Here is a 21,903-nt window from a genome sequence, read left to right as displayed (position 1 = left end):
CCTCCATGATCAAATCGGCGACTTCTTAATGTCACAAGATGTATCCTATCAACCGACCGATTACATTATTCAAGCTGTGCCATAAATTCCTTTTCTACCCTATTCGATTTTGTATGTCTTCGTTAATTATCCGATCTACTCATATAATCTTCAGCATTCTTTTGGACCTCCACGTTTCAGAAGGTCCTATTCTCATCTTGTCTGTGCTGCTAATGTCAACATTTCACTTCTGTTCTAGGCTAAAAGTTTATATGCCTCCTCACTCCGCAGGTGATGAAGACATTGCTAGCGAAAGGAAGGGAAGGAAAAATAATAGGAGGACATAGACTGGGACAAGGGACTGACAGTGGAGGCCGCATGGTACAAATATACACACATTACAATTTAACCATTGCAGATGCTTTGTTTAAAAATAATTAAATACGACTGTGTAAGTGGTATGGACCTGGAGACACGAGTACTTTTCAGATAGATAATATAATAGTAAAACAGAAATTTCTAAACCAGATTCTAAACTGAAAAACATTTCCAGGGGCAGACGTGCACTCTGGACATAGTTTTGAGTTTAGGAACTGCAGATGAAAACTGAACGTATTGGAGTAGGAAAGTAAGAAAATGGCGTCTGGGTAAATTGAAAGAACCAGATGATATCTAGAGTGTCAAATGGAGCATTAGATAGCAACTGACTGCCACAGGGGAAAGGAATACTAAAGAAGACGAACGAGTAGCTTTGGGAGATGGAATAGTGAAGGCAACAGAGGATCAAACAGGCACAAAACCCAAGGCATAGTAGAAATACTTGGACGACACATGAGATGTTGCATTTATTGACGAAAGGAGAAAATGTGAAGATGCACTGAGTGAAGCAGACGAAAGGAAATACAGGCGTATGAAAAATGAGATTGACAAACAGCTCTGAACAACGAAGGAGGAATGACTGAAGGAGAAATTTATAACTGTAGAAGCGTGCATGACTAGGGGAAAGACAGGTACCAAACTAAAGAGACCTTTGGAGAAAAGAGAAGCATCTGTATGAAAATTAAGTTCTAAGATGACAAACTAGTGCTAAGCAACGAAGGGAAGGCTGAAAGAAAGCAGGGCATAGACAAGAGACATACCAAAGTTACTGGGCGACATTTATTGAACTATATTTAAAAAAAACCTAAATTAGTTACAAACTACGACCTGCACACAATTTATTCAACATGTAAACGTCACTACAGATACTCGGATCTAAGTTATAACATGTTCGATATCCCTGCCATCATTGGCGATAATGTGGTGCAGACGAATAGCGAAATTCTGCATAAATTGCTGAAGCGTCGGAACATCGATGCGGTCGATGATCTCCTAAATGGTTGTTTTCAGCTCAGAAATGGTTTTGGGGTTATTGTTCTACACCTTGTCTTTAATATAGCCTCACAAAAAGGAGCCGCATGTGTTCAGATTCGGAGAATATGGTGGCCAATCGAAGCCGATGACAGTGGTGTCTGGGTACCCTAGAGTCAGAATGCGGTCCACAGAGTGCTCCACCTGAACATCAAACACTCTCCTGCTTCGATGGGGTCGAGCTCCGCCTTGCACGAACTGCATCTTGTCGAAATCAGGGTCACTTTGGATAATTGGGATGAAATCGTCATCCAAAACCTTCACGCACCGTTCGGCGGTCACCGTGCTGTCAAGGAATATCGCGCCGATTATTCCGTGACTGGATATTGCACACCACAGTCACCAGTTCAGGGTGCAGAGATATCGCGATCGCGAAATACCGATTCTCAGTTTCCCAAAAACACGTGCCGTGCCCTGAGGGTTCCGATCCAAATACTGACCGCGCCCGACGTTGCTTAATGTCGGTGATCTGCCTAAAACCGGTGTATTCAACGAGGCTACGTTGTTGGATTGTATGAAATTGAAACGTTGACGATAAGCTGTTCAGGAAACTTTTCAAATGTGGTGCTACAGGAGAGTGCTGAAGGGTAAATAGGGTGATCGACAACTAGTAAAGAGGTGTCGTGCCGATTTGACGAGCAAAGAAATGTATGGTACAATATGAGTAAGAGAAGGAGTCTGTTGATAGGACTCACCCTGGTGTATCGAGGAATAGTCAGTTTGGTAATGGATGGAAGCATGGGGGCTAAAAATTGTAGTGGGAGTCCAAGGCTCGAATGCAGTAAGCAGATTCAAATGGTTGTAGGCTGCTGTTGTTACACACAGATCAAACGGCTTCCACGGGATAGACTAACACGTAGAGCTGCACTAAATAATCTTCAGACTGAAGACCACAACAACAACAGAAACAACGTCAATGCTCCAGAAAAATTCTTCCACAAACGACTTTTCAACACAAACATGCATTACATGTTAAAATAAGTGTTAGACGATGAAATCCTCTGAAAATATGTCTTATTGCCTAAAACCCAGATTGCAACATACGAAAATGTTATGTAATGTGACGGCGTGAGATTGTTTCCTTCAATAAAGAAAGATATTGGTAACAGTTCCAGTGTCTAAGATGGTCATCGGCATGTTAGAAGTGTCGTAATTTCTACTTTCTCGTGTAATAACTCAGGAGCGGAAGTGAAGAAAACGCTGAAATATTTACACGAGCGATGTCGTGCTAGTTAACCATTAGTGGTGAAGAGGCGAAATATAATGGGTTTAGCTTAAAAATGTTGCTAGCCAGTTATGGGCTCAATAACGGCATCACGGCATCTTCAGTTGTTAACCTATAAACAACAGTTGAACATTTAGTGATGATTAGCGAGTACTACACATTTACATTTCCGTTATTGCGGCAACTACTGCATTAATGTCTGTACTTAAGTGGTATTTATTAAGTCTACGCTGATGCTGATTATTTGTTTCTTTTTAATATACAGATGACACTATGCTGGGAAATTATCGCATCCACAATTTATTCCGAGCTACGCAAGCCTCTCTATCTGGTCTAATTGCCACCGGCGACTTAAATTAAAAAAAAAAAAAAAAAAAAAAAAAACGCCGTTCAAGGAGATGCTGTAATTCTTAACATACCTTGGCGAAAATGGAGAGAACTGCTAGTCTGAAGCCTTCGTTTTGTGATCGTTCGTTGGTGTTTCCGGGGCTTCTTGGCATAGAGCGCACGTGTACCACAGTAAACGGCTGTGAATATTTCGGTCACGTTGAAGGCGCGTGACCTGAATACACAAAATATCGCCGGCGCGAACTTCCGACGCTGTACGCAAACAATACGTATCTCATGTATCGCCAAATCCAAGGATAAAATTATTCGCGATGACCATAAACGGAGAAATGCCAAAAGACATTGCGTAGATGTGCTTACTGACTTGAAATGAAACACCGCAGATAAGACTTGTTTCAGGTACAATCTCACGCTTGTGTGGGAATGTCATTTTACACATTACATGGTGAGGTGAGAGAGAGGGTGAGAGACAGAGAGAGACAAAATACAGTAGTTCAGGAAGCTTTGATAGGTATCTAGAATCTTTAAGATCTGTTGTATTTCTTCTTGAAGTGAATAAAATAGTACATTTTACACATTACATGGTGAGGTGAGAGAGAGGGTGAGAGACAGAGAGAGACAAAATACAGTAGTTCAGGAAGCTTTGATAGGGATCTAGAATCTTCAAGATCTGTTGTATTTCATCTTGAAGTGAATAAAATAGCCATTACCTCTTAATTAACCGTCTGAAGAGAGTAACATCATAAAATAGATGACTGGCCCCAACAAAGTTTGAGCTATTGTATTTTAATAAAAATCATATAATCTATCGCCCACCATCATAGCTGAGTGGTCTGCGTAGATGGCTGCCATGCGAAGGACCCAGATTCGATTCCCGGTACTGCCAAGGATTTTTCCTTGGTGAGAGGACTGGTTCGGGGTGCATTCAGCCTCGTGATGCTAAATGAGGAGCTGGAGATGCAAATGTAGATGTACTTGGTGGAGTGGTAGCGCATCCACATTCTGGAAAGACAGAAAAACGGCAGGGAGAGCGGTGTGCTGACCACATGCCCCTGCATACGTCATCCGCACGCCGCCGCAAGGCTGATGATCCCACAACGGCCGGTAGATATCACTTGGCCCATTACTGTCTGGACGAGGAACACTACTCATATAATCTATCGACCATATCTATATAGACATTTACAAGAAGCAAATAACTGAAGAATTCGTTGGAAAACTTGTGCCGAGATATTACCAAGACATCCGGAAAATCGCATTCTCACGAATAATTAACAAACAAAAACCCAAGTACAGTGGAAAACGTTGAGAAAATGGTTGGTAATTATGCTACAGTTCATTGTAAAAGAAAAGAAGGGAGATTAGAGTTTAACGTCCTTTTGACAGGGTCATTAGAGACGGAGCACAAGCTCGGACTACGAAAGGATCGGTAAGGCCGAATGCGAGTCCAGTGTAGTTCATCGGTAGTTCATTGTAGAACATGATTACAGATAACAAAAAATAAAATAAAATTTCTTCTGTATTGATGGCTGCGCCTAATCGTCGATAGCATTTATGACGAAATGCAAAGCACATTGTCTCGTTTTTTCCGATTCTAAGGACCAACCCTACCCCATTGATCCTGTATTAATGACACAACAGACCAAAAATAGGTACAAGCTATGGAAACCACACGAAATTAAAATTCATAGGACTCTTCTCCCCCTTTTCTTTCAATAATTAGTGAGGATTTTCGAATGTGAATAAGGATTTTAATAAACATTACTATCAATAGATTTTGTTTATTACCGTTGTTCTTAGACTACAGATATTTGGTTGCCCATAAGAGTAACATCAGGTACTTAACTAACACAGAAGTGTATCTCACATAAATACTAGTGGTGACATTTGAAGAACTGCTGGTAACAATACAACACAAATTACAATACTTTTGACAGAAAATAATTCCATATATAGTGAAAAACCAGTCACATGTACACCATATGAAATAACTTTCAAACAGTTTATCGCTAGATCATATCAACCAACAGAAACTACTGCGTTCATTATATAACACACTATCAGAATCTATCGCGGGTGGCTACAAGGCAAGATGAACTACATGGAGATCTCTGAACCAATCTGGGACTGGTGTCGCTAGCTGCAACAAAAATTTGTGCATCTGGGATATCGTTGACGTTCCAAGAACTAACGAATAGCCGGCCGTGTGGCCGAGCGGTTCTAGGCGCTTCAGTCTGGAACCACGCGACCGCTACGGTCGCAGGTTCGAATCCTGCCTCGGGCATGGATGTGTGCGATGTCCTTAGGTTAGTTAGGTTTAAGTAGCTCTAAGTTCTAGGTGACTGATGACCTTAGATGTTAAGTCCCATAGTGCTCTCAGAGCCATTTTTTGAGCCTAACGAATGTTGTGGTTCACGGAGAGCTACACATCTGTCCTTACATAGATGTCCTGTGCAGTGTTCCTGTAAAGAGTTTTAACACCACAGCGAACTGGAGTGAGCATGGTTCGTTTATGAACTTCAACTGTGAAGTATTTCAACTCGTGCTCATTTAAATCATTTTTAATTTATTGTTGTTATAATTTGTTAATAACATTTTGTGTTAACTATCAGTTATGCACTGAATATGTGGTTCCGTCAGTTCAGGCACAACAATTTACATCGGGAGTTTTTCATTGGGTATTTCACTTATTTGTACCATAAAACGATAACCATATATAGAAACAGTTTATACATTACCAAATTGGGCTTAAAACAGCTCCATATTATCCCTTTCATTATAAAACACATTTGGCATCCGAAAAGGGGGACCGAGGGCACATATATGTGCAAGTTTTGTTAACTCCAGAGTGTATATTTTCACCATTTAAATTTATTTAAAAATATTAGAAATAATGGGAATAGTAAGTAGAAAATTATTACATCATATCAATGCAAAAATTGGATTGAACTGGATGTTGAATATTCGACGAATAACAGATTTTGGCCATGCTGCGAATGAAATAATCTCCGGTGTGAGCATTTGCAACGATTAAATGTAGCGTGCAGTAATCCTGGACGTATTAAAGCTGACATGATGTGCTTCGCATATTGCGAAAGCTGGGCCTGCGTGTAATATCCCACATTCTGCAGCTATCGTAGTTCACCTACCCCCATATTTCTAATTAACTCTCGTAGCTGTACTAAACGATGACTCGACAAATAAGAGACTATGTCAGACATAGAATACTGAAAAATTTGGACATTCTGTATTCGGAAACTTCTTGCCTGTAACATATTATTCACGAGTATATCTGAATGTGCACTGCAGCGTAAGAAGCCTGCGCTAAGCTCTTTCCAGTAGTTATAAAACTGTTCAAGCTGATAGTAGCAGAGAAGAGAACAGCAACCAGCCACTTTTAGTAATGCTATTTGCTCACATAAGTAGTTCCATTGCGATGTCGTCAGTCATACGACCACACCGCCGCCTGAGAGATCGATCCACCGGATGCGATTCTCTCGATAAACGGAACAGAAGAACGGCTGTGTTAGCCAAAGAGTACACAAACAGTCGCAGTACTTATGATCGCCGCTAGGTGCCGCTACGCCACTTCACGTACAGCAGAAGCGTAGTGCAGTTGTGCCAGTCTACAGTTCGCAGCCGCGCTCAGTGGTCAGCCAGCGCCGACGTTAGTCATCGTCTGCAGCTCAGTCATTGCTGCCATCAAGTCTTTGTAGCTCCGTTAGTCTTCAAATTCACCGGATTCGACATTCAAGATTACGAGAGAGTAATTCGTCACTACAAGATTTGTGACTTGTAAATTATCTCATTCTACAGATGCTTATTCTAGTCGCGTCTTCTATAATTGTCAACCAACTGATCATGGACCACAGCAAAGTTAAGTAATAAATACATTCTTATTTTGTACTCCTGATAGTTAATTGTTTTTTCCTGTTGTAGCTACCAGGCAGTCTTGGCGTAGTATAAACCACGTTTCCACCTCCTTGGCTACCTCATATTGGCCACCTAATGTTGATGGACTCAATTATGGTGGAAGATCGAGAGCCATCAGCCATTACTGGTTTCCAACCGACAGGTTCGTCATCAAATGGCTGTTCACGTTAAGATACACCTTGTTTGTTCTTTAGACTAGTTTTCAATTTCCCCTTGGGGTGAAAATGCCTTTGGATGGTGGTGCCGTACAATCAAAACACGATGTGAGAAACCGCTTGTTCAGCTGTAACTGTATCTAATGACGATTAAAGACCATGTAAACTAATCATGAAAGTGAAACTGATTTAGTTATCTAATCAGTTAAATTTAAATGAGTATCGAACATTAAAGAGTGCACGCGCCTAATTATTAAGTCGTCCACATTTTTCAAATAATTATTCTTGAATAACTTTAACGCAACTTTCACGCATCTTCCTCGTTACTATCAATATCTTTACTGCTATACTACCTGTTTCCTGGTTGCGGGAAATAAACTTACACACGTGTAATTTTATTGCCGATATGCAGAAAACTTGTAGCTGACTAGAACAATAAAGCAAGTGTTTTTGAATATTTCTTCAACTCAGCTGACCTTCTTTGCAGAGAAGTGGTAAGACAGAACAAATTTGCGCCAGATAGATCATCACAACAAATTTTTAGAATATTTGTGGTAAGATGTATGGGACCAAACTGCTGAGGTCACCGGTTTCTAGGCTTACGCACTACTTAAACTAACTTACACTAAGGACAACACACACATCCATGCCCAAGGGAGGACGCTGATTACTATTGGTGTATTCCATCATGTCACAAATGAGCTGCCGACTTGACAATGTGCGTCTGTAACTTTCTGTAAATGGACAGCTACCTAGATGACAACGTCTGGTAAAAATCCATGCAAGTGCATGGAAGTGGAGAGGATTGTCGAACGCACAATGCTAAAATAGAATGGTCTTCTGTACCCAGTTGAAAGTAGTGTGAAGTTTCTTCTCATGGTACTAAGGAGGAACAAATAAACATCGAATCTAGCCAACGAACGATGGAATGGTGCGAAAATCCTAAAGTCTGAAAAGGAAAGGAATGAAGGAAGATTAGGGATTAACGTCCCATGGACAGTACAGTAATTAGAGATTGAGCACAAGCACGGATTACAAAAGAATGGGGAAGGAAATCGGTCTTGCCCTTTTCAAAGGAACCATCCCGTCATTTACCTGGTGGCATTCAAGAAAATCACGGAAACCTAAATCTGGAGGGCCGGATGGGAATTTGAATCGTCGTCGTTCCGAATGAAGGTAAAGTGTGCTAACCAATGCACCACCTCGCTCGGTGACACAAAAGGATTCGTTTCACAAGTGCAGTATCAATATAATGTTAAGCATATTTTACGGCATCAAAGTCCAGTGAGTACAAAATTTCGATCTCCAACTTCCGGTGATGATGGTTATTGGACGAAATGGATCACGCATAACAAGTTAGGAGGTAAAGTTTTTGTATATCCACCTCGAAAGAATTCTTCAAGTCTGACTTTGATTAAGATTTTGTCACTGCCATATATCTGCGCCCACCGTCTGAAAGGCATTGCGGACCGTAATTTCCTCCGATTTAGACGACCTTCTATTCTTGATAAGGATTTTAAATACCATAAATTACTGTACTTAATTGTTAACATTGATGTATACTTTGATTTCCTAAATGTAGTCTCATATCTGGTTTGCAGTATTTTTGTTATTATGGATACCTTTGTTCTCAAATAGGTATACAGAGTGTGCCAAATCACTGAGGTCAAATTTATATGATTAATAGAAGTTTCCCAATCGAGTACATTGAGACAACGAAATAATGTTTGAAAATTTATATTTTGTTTTGCTGCTCAAAATGATGTAAGCGAGTTTCAGTACGTGAATTACGACCATGAAAACCTTTTGCCGCAATCTCTCAAGTATCCATTTTGTCAGTTGCATGAAGAGACAGGCAGTTAGGGCAACCTTTGACACTGCTGATACTCCTGGAGAATTTAACTCTTCTCTAAGGACATTTAAGGGCCGATCACACCCGTTTGGTGCGCACCACGACCGCTCTTTTTGCTCTCACATGCAGGCTGGAACCACCAGCGACCGTTCAGCACCATTCGACGAAGGCTGAATGTGATTCAGAGCAGCTAAGGGTGATTATCTTTCGGACAGATATTCTCTAATGGTTCTACCACCAAGAAGTGGATTTGAACGATTGGTTGTTTACAGAGATTTGGTGACTATGTTGTAAAACAGTGTCACTTATCTGCGTCAGTTCGAAATGTAATGCAAAATTAAATAAAAGATACTTGGCCGGCCATAATAATGTGTAACTTACTTTTTAAAGTCAGCTCGTAGCATATAAAGAAAAAGTGGCATCTGAAGGACAAGGAGAGGGAAAGACGTAGCATATCGCATCCAAAAGGACGGCCTCGGAGTACCATCACTCCAGCGCCAGATTTTTACTTACATGCCTCGTAGTACTTCCGTTACTGCTGACCCACAGGCCTGTCCCAGGCGCTGAAACCGCCTATAGAGAATGCTAAAAGGAACACATTTGACAAACATCCCGGACATACATATATGTATGATATCGTTTTTCCTTCTTTAATAGTTGCCATCAATGTAAGTATTGTATTGTGAGAGCTTGAAATTACTGAGAGGGAGAATAAAGGAATATTTCTCACATTCTCTGCTTTTTCGTTGACGATAACATTCACCAACATTTTTAGATACATCTTCTATGGTCAATGGAACATCAAATGGTTCAAATGGCTCTAAGCACTATGGGACTTAACATCTGAGGTCATCAGTCTCCTAGACTTAGAACTACTTAAACCTAACTAACCTAAGGACATCACACAAATCCACGCCCGAGGCAGGATTCGAATCTGGGACCGTAGCAGCAGCTCGGTTCCGGATTGAAGCACCTAGAACCGCTCGGCCACAGCGGCCGGCAATGGAGCATCGTAGAAAGAATTTACACCTATTTTTTCATAGATGCTTTGCGACTTGGACTTCAGTAATAAATTTAGGTATTAATTTCTGCGTCGAAGTATTTTAAAGCAGAGAGGAGTATTATGAAATCATAGACGTGTAACCGCTATAGTGGTCTATTAAGTTTGAGTACACCTTACAGACAAACATGGTTCCCCTAATGGGTATTTACTGTCTGTATGTTGTTTATAATATTAATGGCGAGCACCTGGAGCACATCATATCGTTTAAGTATTTTGGGGTAATACTATCAAGCAATATAATAGGTCTCAGAGATGTGAAATCAGTAGCATGGAAAGAAAATGGAATATTTTTGTGTCTTATGACAATTCTAGAGAATCGTGGTACATCTTTAATGGCTATCTCGTACAGTAAACCAGCGAGAGCAATTGCAGAGTACTGCCTAAGTGTTTGGAGTTTTTATCAAAAAGATACAAGACGAAACATCTAATCAATTCAGAGACACGTGAACACAATCGAAACAAGTTTTTATAGATGTAAGCCTATGACAGCTTTAAGCGGAAAACAGGCGCTCTGAGACATTAATCGGGAATCTCTGTGTGAATTTGGAGAACTTATGTTCAAGGATGGTGTCCGACGACTCGGTTACCACCATCATAAGATGAAGAGGGATTAAGGGTTTGTGCAGAGGAATATAGACATCCAGTGTCCCCGGCTCAGTACGTTAATGGAAGAAGATATAAAATCGCTAACATTGGCATGAAGTACCCTCCGCCAAGCACTGAGCACCTGCGTGTGGAGTATATATATTTACGCGTATGTGAAGCCCGTCTCATCTACTCGAGATGCAAAAGGTTCGAAGGGTAATGACTGTCTGCAACCCTCTGCACAGGACTGCAGGACTAAACTTCTTTAATATTATCGTCCTGTCACCTTCTGCCAATGGCGTCATCGGATGCGGTATACAGGGGCGTGGGTTCAGCACACTACTCCCACTGTCGTTACTGGGGTTCTTGGCCTTGTAACAGCTCCTAATCGGTCAAGTAGCTCCACAGATGGCCTTGCAAAGCTAAATGCACACCGTTACAGCAAAAATCCCTGTCAGTACCGGGAACTGAACCCGTGTCCTCTGCATGGCAGTCATCCGCACTGCCACTCAGCTACGGAGGCTGGGTAAAGGCGACTATTACCTAACTACCTTCGGGGGTTTTGAATTTCAAGCAAGACGATTTCTTTACGTGGTGCAAGAAGTTTTTGATCGAACGTGTCCAACTGTGTTTTCAAAATACATCTACAACTTCACTCTGCTAGCCTCTTTACGGTTTGCTGGGGAAGCTGTTCCGTGTGTCACTATCTTTTCGCCCCTCTCCCCATTCAAGAATAGTGAGCGAGAAGGAAAACTGTCGATTAACTCTAAATTCGCTGATTTTACAGTCACGATCGTTTCATTTCATTTCGTGAGATGTAATTTCACCGTATTAACATTAATCGCTCTCATAAAAGAGCACATTCGTCGCTTGGCGCGCTGTAGGTCGTGTAGAATTGGTACTGGGCGGTCACGTGACTCTTGGCTGGTGAGGTACGTCATGGCAGTGATGTGTGGCGTAAGTGCCACTCATCTGTATAGAATTACCGCAGTTAGGTGGGTTCATGTGGACACGTGACAGTATGTCAGAAGTGAGGTATCTTGTTTTGAGGTACCGGTGACCACACTCTGTAGGAAGTTGCCCAATTTGTTGGTGTATCAACGCAAACTGTCCAGCGTGTCTCAGAGGAGTAGGATACCTCTCACATCAACGTTACACGACTTTAGAACAATGTTTGTAAAAAGATCCTGACTGAAAGAGCCCGGAGACGAGTTTCAGGCCAGGTCAATTAAATTCGATTTCAAACCCGAGAAAAATTGTTACCGTCAGTAAAGACAGGTCCATTTTAACCAGTTTCCAAGTAAACTTTGTGATGGGAACTGCATGCAATGGATACATGGAGTCCAGTGCCTCGCAAATGGCTATAGTTCACAGTAGCGCATGAAGCTACACATCTTCAGTAGGTGAAACAATACGGAAACTGAACAGTATCTCACTGAAGGCGTGTAGTGTGACCCGCTGAGTAGCGATTTTTCCTCTTTTCAGAGATGCTATGTGTCGAGTCCACCGTCGACGCAATGAGGAGTTCAATCTGTAGTGTGTGGAGAGTGTAGAACAAACCAGAGGCGTTCCCATGATGTATTGAGGATGTTTTTGTACCATGACTTGGTCCCACCCAGGAATAATTTCCCGACAAAATCATTTTGATCACAGGTTATTAATACTATAACGAGTCAAAATAAGAAAAAACGACTTTTTGAAGCCTCGAGATTGGAAAACTCACGTAAGGACCAACTGCCCGTCAGTGCACTGATCGTGGATGCTCTGCAGGTCTTCATGCGTTTCATCTTACCTTAGTTTCTTGGCATTGCAGCAGCAGTATACACAGAAACGTTTTTCAACTTTATTAAACAGGTTATAAGTTATATATTATGAATTGTAACAATTTTTAATGTGTGAAGCTCTTGTCGAGGTACTTTAAATTTATGTGTCCGATCCAAGTTTAATCGCCATGAATACTTAATTATTTGATCGTTGTGTTCGACTCGATCGATCTACAGCCGTATCTTTAAAGTCAGTCATTTTGGAAAGCTACCGGACACAACAAATCAGATCTCAGGAGATGCATTTTAACATTGAATCTTCCGATTACAAGCAGTAGTAACGAAATTTTTTTTAAAGCTACATAGTTTAGGGCATAGTTTCATAACACAACAGAAAAACTAGGAATCCATTAACAGTTTACCCTTTTTTCAAAGATTGCAGCTTCATTTAAGATGAAACTAATATGGTTACCCTGTGATGTTCTCAAGCGCAACGAGTTTCATACGACACTCTATTGTCGGAGGACTAACTTTTGGACACCCTGCATACATCTTACTTTGATCAGTGGGGCAATATCGCTCCATCGTGGAATTCCAGCCAGTGCAGATAATTTCTTTAGCTTTGGGCTATAGATACCTGGTGATGACTGGAGCATCTATAGATTAGCATCCTGTCGACGATGATATCAACATATCCAGACTACAAGCTCGAATAGTGGAAAGATAAGGAAGGAAATTTTCTATGTCCTTTCTAAAGGAATCATCCACACGTTTACCTTAAGCGACTTAGGAAATCCACGGACAGGCTAAAGCTGGATGACCGAAGGGCTATTTGAACATGATGAGATCCACTGTTTTTACTACCGCACCACTTCATCGGCATCTTACTTTTCAGGATAATTTGGAAGGCGGAGCGATAGGACAAATTTTTAATTACGAACTTCCAGCACTCTGGGATAAATTTGTAACTTTGCCTGTTTTCCGTTGTATTGTATTTTTAAATTATTCGTCTACGATATCAGTTGGGTTTAGACTAAAGTCTCTGCAAACGTTGCGAAAAGGGAATTCTTCTCTGAGTTACGTCGTAAATGTTGTTTCATGCAATGAACGCGACATTACGTCACTTCACCCTTCGTAAAATGTTCAAACGAATTCTGACGCCACGAAATGTCCACAAATTATGCAAATTCCGCTGCTACAGCTGTCCAGCAGCTATTCGCTTACCACTTTGCTAGCAAGGAACAATGACGTAGGTTGCTGGGCAACTGTGACGTCAGTGCGGAAGGCTAAAGCTGACGGCACCTTTGCTATTTCAGTCCATTTTCTCCCACTGCTAATCGCCTCTGCGAACTCGATAAACATTCATGAAAAGGTGCCCGGGAATAAAAATGCATTTCATACACGAATTATGACTGCAGTTCAGAGCCTATAGCTTTATGAGATTTGGAGAGGCCGTGGATGAATGACGTAATAAAGCTTAAAATTCTTGAATGGTGGCTGTGATGGTGCATCTGGTATTTGACGTCTGATGAGTATTGCTGTCATCAGACGAGCGGCCTTTGTCTTTTGACGAGGCAATTTTCGGCAGATTATTCTTCACAGAAGTGTTATATAGGCCACGTGCAAGTCTCCTCGGAGCCCACATTAACACTGTTAGAAAATCTTTGAAATGAAGGTTTACATGAAATTTAATTTGACTGTTTCCTTTTTATTATTTGACTTTCCCAGGTTATCAGGTATACTCGTACAGTTCTCTTTTCGTTTTTCACATCAAAGCTCACATGCCACTGCAGGATGAAACAACTGTCTTACACATAAAAATATAGAAAAAAAGTGAATTTATCACTATACAAATTAGGTAATTAATCAATACTACTATATAAAGATAAGTCGTTGTTTAACGTTGTTACCAAATATCTCTAAAAGGTAGTGACCGATTTGCTTCTAATTTTCACACGATACTGCAACGAAAATTCTGACAGACATAGAACATATATTTCTTTAGAGTATAGTATATAATACATAAATACATATATGTAACATATAAAGGGGAAACGATTTCACCAAAAGTTCTGAAAATTTCTTGACAGATTTTCTTCAAATTTACACACGATACACTACTTTGTAAACAAAAATATACAGGTTTTCTGTTAAAAGCGACTTCGAGAAAGAAAAAGCTGTGCTTTGAAAACGTGCGGTTTAGTTTTACTTTTTGCAGTCAGTTTTTCCTGCGGTTGCAAAGCATGTAAACCATTACACAGACAGTTTCTCACATATAGGTTCCTTCTGATTATGTATAATTTGAAACAAAAATTGTACACACGACAATGTGCTGTTTTTTTTTTCCTTTCTTGTCGTCGGTTTTGCAGAAAACGGGAAAGGTATATTAATCGCTTATCGACTTATGATTAGAACACTGCTACGGAATCTGAATAGTCCGAAACTTTGTAATCCTACCCACTTGCAGATTAAAACTATGTAAAATACTCTCACTGAAGTTACGATCCTCACACATCCAGCAGAAGACGTGCGCCAACGATACCACCCGATCTACCCCTTCATTTTAAGCGGCCTCTATTTCCAATGAAGGTTTCGCTGGCAATAACAATAAACAAGACTCAGTCTCAGAGAGAATCGTAAAAAGACAGAGAGGAGGGGGGGGGGGGGGGGGGACATAGACATGGGGAGCGAGGAGATGGACAGAGAGAGAGGGGAAGAAGGTGATGCACAGGGAGAGGAAGGGGAGAAGGAGGAAATGGGCAGATGGAAGGGGATTTGCAGAAGGAGTTCATGACGTACATCTAATTCACACACACATTTAGCAATTGCTGTGGTGTGCCGCGTTCGCTAGTATGCGTGCCATTAGAGGTTTTTTACCTCCGGAGTCAGCTCCTTATGAAAGTAAATGTTGCTTGTGGCATTTAAATACCTTATGAACAATTTTGAAGCTTATTATTGTGGTGAACTAAGCAAATGTTTTCAGAACATTACATTTTGCTAGGATGTGCTACATTTTAAAAGTGTGTGCACTTGGCACTGTTTCAAATTAGGTTACTCATTTAATTTCATAAAACTGAGTTTGCAAAACCTAACAATAGTTCTGTCTTTCTCCTTATTATATCAATAATTCTTGGTGAACATGCTGAGAAACGTTTTATCGTGGAATCATAGCATATACTACAAACATTGCACGTTTAAAGTTGCACAAGACAAGATCGAAATTTCGAAGTGCCCAAAGGTACACCTTGTATGCTGCAGCTACGGTCGGAACGCTACCAGCTGCATGGTAATAGCTACCGGGCTGTACCATTATTTATCCATGCAACGGCAGTGTGGGTGCACCCCGGATACCAGGATCGTGGCTACGATTACCCCGACGAAGTAGTAAAACCACTTCCATTAGCAAATGAAATAGCAAAATTCTTTTGGGAATTCTTAAGAAACTTCTAACACAACTATGGAGTGGTGGTGGGGTATATAGTCGCCTTGAAGGTACAGGTGACGTGGGCGAACAAATGTACACACATTATATGATGGTATTGCCAGAAGCCTTGTGTGCTATGAACACGACCTCTTGCTAGTCAGGTGCTCCGTAGGTATGCAGATTAGACTACTGAATCTATCACTCCAGATCATATAAAATGATAGATTACTCCCATGAAGCTAATGGGCTACTTTGAAAATCAACTGCCGCGCACATCGGCAAACGTTATTTGATAAGTTCCTGAACTCGTCAGGGACCTCGCCTATTGCTTGTGGTAGGAAGACGCGGGAATTTCAGTTGAATAATTTACTTTAATGGTTGCTGAATGATCGTATTTGGTCTGGTAAAATGATATTTATTCAAACAATGTGTAAAAATCACTCATGACAAATAACCTTCGAGGCTATAAAACAGCTTGAGAATGAATTTACGTAATTAAAATAGAACAACGATGACATAATTAATGATTGTTAGGATACTGGGCAGTTATGGTTGATATGATGCTCGACGCATAGATAACACGAATTACGCTTTAAACCGCGATTGCAAAACTGTAAAATTACGCAAAAAGGTATCAACTCGAATAGAACGTACAACAGATCAATGAATAAAGGAAGAATCAGAAAGAAACATCAGTAGGCGGGTGAGCTCAAATGAGTTAAATCGACAGCGAAACGAACTTGAGTGGTGACGAGAAAAATCCACTTTGAAGCAAGAATTAGATTGCAGAAAAACTTGCAAACGAGTGGGTAAGGCACATAGAACAAGTTAGGAAGACATAAATATAAAAACCAGAAATGAACTCCTCTTCCCTCAATATATCGCGATTCCCGAAGTCAGAACGGCAGTCTTACCGTGGCTACCATTGAGATGGTTACCGTCAAGTTGCGGTGCGCCGAACTGCGGCCGCTGCTAGCTGTTGCTGGACTGAGCCCATGAGATGTGACTGCGAATCACAGATCTCATCATACTCCTGATTACTCGTCACGGGTGCGCGAAAGTTCAAAGTGAAACTTGGAAGACTTGGCAGAGGACCGAAGTCAAGAAAACATGTACTAGCGCAGAGTTCAGACTAACATCACCAAATGGAAGTTCGAATTAGAATACCCATACGAATCCCAATATGACTACCGAGAGCCTTTCTCAATTTTTGATAGCCTTCCTTCAGACCTCGGAAAGGCACCCCACGAAATCTTTTATAGCCAATCCCAGAAAGGGCTGTTCCTGTCAGGGATCTGGAAGTCCGTTCCCTAGCTACCACCATGAAATTAAAATATATCCGCCATTGAGATACGTGTAGATGTAAATGGTAGACGAGTGTCGCCCCGATACCATGTCCAAACTTGTTTGTCGGAAATTCTGGAAATATTGTTCCGCTTCGCACACCATTTCCACGGGTAGGGCAAAGTTTGGAAATTTGCAGACACACGCGCAGCAATATATTTTGCTTGAGGAAACGTGTCTGGAGACCACACAAAGCAGCCTAAAAGCAAAATGACAGCTGAGGGCTCCACCCGATGTTTACTAACAAAGGTAAGTTCTCATCCCTTCTACCAATGGTTTCTCGTTCAGATAATGAGGATATCAGTCTTCCGTTCGGTCACTCACTGTCAGTGGAAGATGAGGCAGAGGAACATCCCTGCAAAGGTTCGTGCGGCTGTCCATGCGCCTCACTAACGTGAGAACCTGTAATCTAAATGGCCGGCAACTCTTCCAGAACCTGCGAAAGTTTCTCCTGTTCACGCCCCAGCAAAAAGCAGTTCCCCTTGTCAGGACCAGATGCATTTAGTGGAAAAAAAAAACTACTACAAGAATGAAATGTTAGATGGGTGGATTACCTACATCGCTACACGATAACCCATAGCCAGTCATGTAAACAACACGTAATACAGGTGGAAAGTCTACAAATAAAACTGAATCGGAAAGTAAATAAAGGAAGAGAGTCTCGTATGCCCCACTATGAAGTGCAGCAAGTGGAAGTGCACGTTTGGTGCGTTGTCTTCTATTCCATACACTGGTGAGGTGGTTTGTTGTCTCACACTAAACTGACGTGTGATTTGCTGCTCTTAGTTCCGTCCGCTGTTAAGATTCCCGATAGCCGGCAGCTGTCCCTGTCATCAAAGTATTGTGGTCCTCGGCTGGTGGTGGCCTTTTATATTTAGGTACTCACGATATGGAGCAGAGTTCCTGTTGAAGAACTGAGAGATCAGCACCTGCCGCTCACAGTTTGTACAAAGACTGTATAGGTCATTCAGTTTAGTGGTATTCTTACGACATTCTGAGTAGACGTTAACAAGAGCTGTTTATTTACCTCTTTTTAGCATTAATATTTATTTAGTTGTAAAAGTTTGCGTATTTCTTATCATTAGTGTAGAGCGCGTAGACTTCGTAGTGTAGTTTTCAGCCGCTGTGAGCGCTTGTCTCACTTTATTGGTTAGTAAATTCATTCGTGATTTTGTATAGTTTATACGTCGTGGTAAATGAGTAAGTGCTGTGCTGTTGTGTGAGAACATAAGACGAATTGGCCGCTGCTCGGAAACAGCTACACCTGCGTTGGACACGATCGAAAAGACCAGGCAGCTGCCACAAGCTTCGACAATGTTGGGGCACCAGTTGCGGAAGCTGTGTCACTTCTGGTGCCGCTAGAATCCCATAGCAACCTCAATGACAATGCATCTGAACAGTCGTCCTCACTTTAGGGTGAGTGGCGGACTGTGATGGGTTCACGTATCTCTAGGTGGAAGGTGAAAATGGCAGCTGACCTTCGGTTGCCCTCTTACGCCTTAATAACGTGTACGAGGTGATGTCCTATGTTGATAACACATCTGAGTCACCACGGGATGCCCCGTCTGTTGATCCACTGGCCATTTCACCTGCAAAGTCTGGACAATTAGAGAGAAGGAGATTTTTGGTCATGGGAAGGGGGAAAACTACGCTGGTAATGGAGTCCTTCATTGAAATAGCAGGTGTGTTGGGAAAGAATGCTAGTGTGCACTCGGTACGATTGCCGGGATACATCGTCCGAGATATGGAGGAAGTTCTAGCTAAGGCTATTGAACATACTGGATGCAACCGCCTGTATACAGTGGGTCCAATCGGCAGAAATGACGCTTGCCGCCTAGGTTGTTTTAGGCGGTTGGCAGGATTGGTAAAGACTGTTAGCATCGTGCGCGGAATGCGAGTACGGCTCACAATATGCAGCACCGTACACAGAGTCGATCTCAGTCCTCTGGGTTTGAGCCGAGTAGAAGGTACAAACCAGGGGCGCAGACGGCTCTGAGATGATCTCGGTTGCCAATTTCTTGTTTTCCGCTATCGGGTGGTGACGTGCAAGGTCCCTTCAACAGGTCAAGAATGCACTACAAAAAGGATGAAGCTACTCGGGTGGTAGAGAGTGGAATCCCTCCTTAAGGTCAATGATGGAATGTCAACCAAAATGAGAGGCCGATCAGCTACATTTCTCCCGGAGGAGAACTTCCGGCCTTACAAATCGGAAAAAGAAAGTGCTGATAAATTGTTAATAAACTGCTTGATCACCCACGGTAAGGTCCTTGAATTAGTCTTACTTATAAAAGGTAATAACGTCACGTAGTATTAGAAACAGAAAGTCGGGCGAAACTGAAAGTGTTTAGCAGAGAAAAAATTAATTGCAGACTGGAATGTATATGCCAAGAACAAGACAGGCACCAGAGGTGGTGGCGCATTTATTGCCGTAAGAAACTCGATAATATCTAGTTACGTTATTACATATGCCGAATATGAAATAGTCTGGGTGAAAACAAGCATCGAAGATTGGTCAAATGTGGTACTCGGATGCCTTTATATATCACCTGCGTCAGGAGCTGTGGTAGCAGAGTACTTCAGAGACACGTTGAAGGATATAAGTAAATTTCCTCATCATGCTATTGTAATGGGAGGAGACTCTGCAGCTGTAGAGTGAGAGTGTCATGCAACTGAAACTGTTGCCCGGGAAAAGGATTTTTGTGAGACCATTCATACCGTATGGTCTGAAAATTCCTTCGAGTAGAGAGGTAAAGGAGTCGACGCGCGACTAAGTATCTTAGACCGTGTAGTAATTGACGTACTCGAACATTTTGAATCACTTAACACCGAGGAACGAATCAGTGATCATAAGGCAGTGATAGCATCAATGGCTACATGTATTATAAGCAATGTTAAAAATGCATGAAAATATTTTTGGTTAGGAAGAGTGACAGGATACAAATCGCAGTGTATCTAAGTGGACGACAGATCATAAGGTAAAGATGTGGAACAAAAAAGGGTAAAACTCAAAAATTTTGTGCAATGAGCTGTGGAAAAGTATGTGTCCAAAAAGGTTTTGAGAGTGTAGAACACTCATTGAGGTTCAGTAATCGTATTAGAAAGTTGCTGCTAAAGAAGAGAGACGAATCTCCCATTTAAGTAAAGTCAAAGTGTAGATGAAAAAAAAAATAGCGGATAAAACTGAACGTGAGGAGAGCGATGCGAGAAGTATTCAATGAATTTCAAAGTAAAATAGTGCCAAATAATCACACAAAACATCCTAAGAAGTTGTGGTCTTATATAAAGTCAGTAAGTGAATCGAAAACATTTATTCAGTCCTTCAGTGGCCAAACTGGCACCGATACACAAGAGGACGGAGAGAATGATAAAATATTGAATTCGATCTTCCAGAATTATTTGACCACGGAAGATGGCTATACGGTTCATCACCTCCATCTTTGCACGAATCCTGAAATGGCAAATACTGAGATAAGCAATCGCGAAACAGAAAATCAACTGGAATTGCTCAAAAGTGGAAAGGCAGATGGGGCGGATGAGCTACGTGTGACTTCCTACAGAGAATACGCGAAATAGCTCTCTTCCCTTGTAGCGGTAGTTTACGATAGATCAATGGAGCAACGAAGAGTAGGTAGCGATTGGAAAGATGCGCATGTCATTTCTGCCTACAAGTAGGGTCGTCGAACAGACGCGCATAATTATAGGTCTGTACTACTGACGTCAATCTGTGGCTCAATTACAAAACATGATTTACGCTCAAGCATTATGAAGTTTTCGGAGAACGAAAATTTTCACTATAAAAATAACCATGGCTTCCGCAAACAGAGATCTTGCGGAACTCATCCCACGCTGTTCGTCCATGAGATGCTCAGACTGATGTGTTCGTTGGCTTCCGGAAGACATTCTGTACAGTTCCACTTCCTCGTTTGGTGAACAATGTATGTCCTCACAAGTATCGGATCAGACTTATGATTGGATGCAGGAAATCCTCTCCTGCCCAGAGTCCCGACGTGAACTATTGAAACACTTTGGGATGATTTAGAATGGAGACTACGCTCCAAATCCTAGCGACAAGTGTCACTAACGTCTCCGGCTTTGACTCTTGAGGAAGAATGGGTTGCCATTCCTCCACAGCCATTGAGACACCTCACTGAAGGTGTGGTGTACTGAGATACCACACAAGCAGAAGTTGTCAGTTGCAAGTCGGAAGTCAGTCCGAGTCTTGCTAGGGAGTTTATGCAGAACGTTCGTTATGTCCTCAAGTCTGCGAGTGAGACAGAAACAGTGGCCGATAAATAGACAGCGGTTAGTCTTCAGCGGAAACAAAACAGTGAATAGAATTATCGTGTATGGAGAAAGACCACCTGCCTAGAGATTTAATTGAGTATTGTTTGTCTGAAACTGTTCTTCTAATAGTGCAAGACAGAAGATTCGTTTTCTTATAACTTTAGTTCAGAGAAGATTATTTAATTTGTGTTCATGGAACAGTAGTCAACAGAGGGCAGATGGGCTACACTCCATTCTGCAATACTATAACCAGCTTTACCAAAGTAGAATAATATATTTTCCTATTCACTATTCTGTGTTACTTTCATTGTCTGTACTGCCCTAGAATCCATGCATTCGTCCACACCAGGACACCTGTATTACTCCTTCTCAGCGGCAGCGAATTTATCATCAAAGTGGAAGTCCCCAGTCCACAACACGAAGCGTCCTCAGCAGACTTCAAGTTGTCATAAAGACGAAGGGTAGACACACTCCAAATCAATGACCGCTAACAGGTGTCCAGATACTTCTGATCAGATAGTGTATGGCTCTCGGATCT

This window comes from Schistocerca americana, chromosome X, assembly GCF_021461395.2.
Source record: "Schistocerca americana isolate TAMUIC-IGC-003095 chromosome X, iqSchAmer2.1, whole genome shotgun sequence".
Taxonomy (NCBI): Eukaryota; Metazoa; Arthropoda; class Insecta; order Orthoptera; family Acrididae; genus Schistocerca; species Schistocerca americana.
The sequence above is the reverse complement of the archived record's forward strand: the minus strand, read 5'-3'. Positions refer to the sequence as shown.